Source organism: Trachymyrmex cornetzi, unplaced genomic scaffold (genome assembly GCF_001594075.2).
Source record: "Trachymyrmex cornetzi isolate Tcor2-1 unplaced genomic scaffold, Tcor1.1 scaffold26, whole genome shotgun sequence".
NCBI lineage: Eukaryota > Metazoa > Arthropoda > Insecta > Hymenoptera > Formicidae > Trachymyrmex > Trachymyrmex cornetzi.
Window position 1 is genome coordinate 1,841,374 of NW_017297270.1, and position 2,224 is coordinate 1,843,597.

At 34.0% G+C, this 2,224-nt stretch overlaps 1 protein-coding gene across 3 annotated transcripts in view; it reads left to right on the forward strand.

Annotated features, from left to right (window-relative positions):
- Window positions 1-1,269: 1,269 nt before the first annotated feature.
- The window catches only part of NC2beta (negative cofactor 2beta), a 7,793-nt gene continuing 6,838 nt past the window's right edge, over window positions 1,270-2,224 (forward strand). The window contains exon 1 of one of the 3 annotated variants that reach the window (XM_018508324.1): window positions 1,270-1,438. The gene's annotated coding sequence lies outside the window, so the exon portion shown is untranslated. The remainder of the gene's footprint in view (window positions 1,439-2,224) is intronic. The other 2 variants (XM_018508326.1, XM_018508325.1) reach the window with 2 other exon arrangements.

Here is a 2,224-nt window from a genome sequence, read left to right on the forward strand (position 1 = left end):
TTTCATAACATCGATGTTATAACTTCGGCGTAAAGCGTGCCGTGTAAACGTAGTATATGGTGGCTAGAGTTGGTATTCATAGTCAGTTCTTAAGCGTTGTGTCCACGATGCTAAAGTCCGATATCCACGATGCTAGAAATCAATCCGAGATCTCGGACAGAGAAAAAATTAACAAATCACATTTGAACAATTTGATCAAATGACCATTGCGATTGGTCAATTCCTTCTTCATCCGAGATCTCGGACTGATATCTAACATCGTGGACACAAGGCTTAAAAATCGGACCGAGACCGTATAAAGAAAGAATTGACCAATCGCAATGGTCATGTGATCAAATTGTTCAAATATGATTTGTTAGCCCGGATCCTCATACGGGCAACAGCGCTTTGACACCGAACGCTGATTGGTGAAAAAACGAAATCGCGCACGAATTTCTAAGTCCTACTAATGCATATTTGCTGGAAAGTACGGTGGCAACATATTTCTTATATTGCGATGCTCCAGAGATACACGTTTGCTCACGATCCGGCGAGGCGGATCGGCTCGGCCGTCGAGCGTTGAACGGTAATAGGATACTGAATTTGGTACCTGTTATGGAAATGTTCGGAATGGATTCCGATCGGAATTATTCAATTATTCCTTAGATTTCCATTGTGTTTTCTGTGGAAAACGGAATAATTCCGATCGGAATCCATTCTGATTTTATTCCATGATAGGTACCCTGTAGCGGGATTCTCTAAACGTCTTATCGATGATTGTCGCTATCGTTAACTAGCATCAGCCAATGACAAGATAATTCTGGAAGACAACGCGACTGTCATTGGCTGTCGTTAGTTAACGATAGCAACAATTGTCGATAAAACGTTTAGAGAATTCCGCAACTGGCCTATTACTTAAGAAAATCTTAAAATAAGAACCGATTATGAATACCGGCCTTTTTGACGCATCATGTGAACATAGTACACAAAATTTGTGTGATGAAAAAGTGCGGAATAGCGCTGATTGGTTGCTTTATGGACCAACCACTTTGAATTAATCTTATTGTGATTGGTCCATTATTGGTCGGTAGTCAGAGTTGGCAGTCGGATTGACTTGCAGTCGTTTTCCGCACCGTGTGATTTCATCCTAATTCCATCATGAGCACGGCAGTGAACGTTCCAGTTATATTGTAGTTCAGAGGTGCAAACTCGGTCGGGCCGAAAACGTTATAAATTTTTTAATGAAAAATTGGAGATTTTCGAATTTTCTAGTGAATAACTGAAGATTTTTAGAGGTTTTTAAATTATTTAGAAATTTTTTCTATCAAAAACGTGTTGGCGACACTGGTGTTAAGATCCTAATGATCGATTTGCAGTAACTAGTACTAGTTTGTCATCTTGGTTGATCTTTAATTAGATTACAGTAAGTACATTAATAACGGAGTAAAATAATAAGTAAGTGAACTAAAAGATGTGAATAAAAACACCTTGATTCTTTCGATATATAAAAGATTGTTTTAAAGTTGTAATGTAATATTGTTAGGTCATTTATGTTTGCGTTTATGCTTATGGTATATGGTAAATATTGGATAAAAATATATTTTTTTTAAAACAATAAATTTTGATATTGTTGCATTATCATCTAAAAACGTGTGTTGTTTTAATATTTTTTCATAAATATTTTATTCTAATATAATTTATATATAAATAAGTATATTTTCTTCTTTTAAATTTAATCTGTTATTCAGTAATATTAGATCTATTCTTGAGATCTATTTTATTCCTGCACTTAACTGTATTAGAACTTTAAATAGATTTATAATTTTGTCGTTATATTAAACTGCACTAAAACTTTTTCTCACTTTTGCCAGATTTTAAATATGTATCTAAGCCTATTTATCACTACGTTAAATTGCACTAAAACTTTCTATGCAGTATTCATAGTTCATTCTTCTTTGAAGACCATTTTGAGTAATGTCTTAAGATACTAATACAGCCCTCTGATGGATTCATGGAACCTCAAGATTGTACTTGAGACTATCTTAGCCATAAGAACCGATTATGAATACCGGCTATTTCGCTTTTACAAATTTTAAATATATATCTATTTTATTTTATGTACGAGTATGTACTAACAGATGTCTTATTGGGATTAGAATATTTATTGCCAATTTTACTCTTAACTGTCTTAAATATGCTGTACCTGCTAGGACTCTGAACTATTTTTTAATAAAATATTTTATTT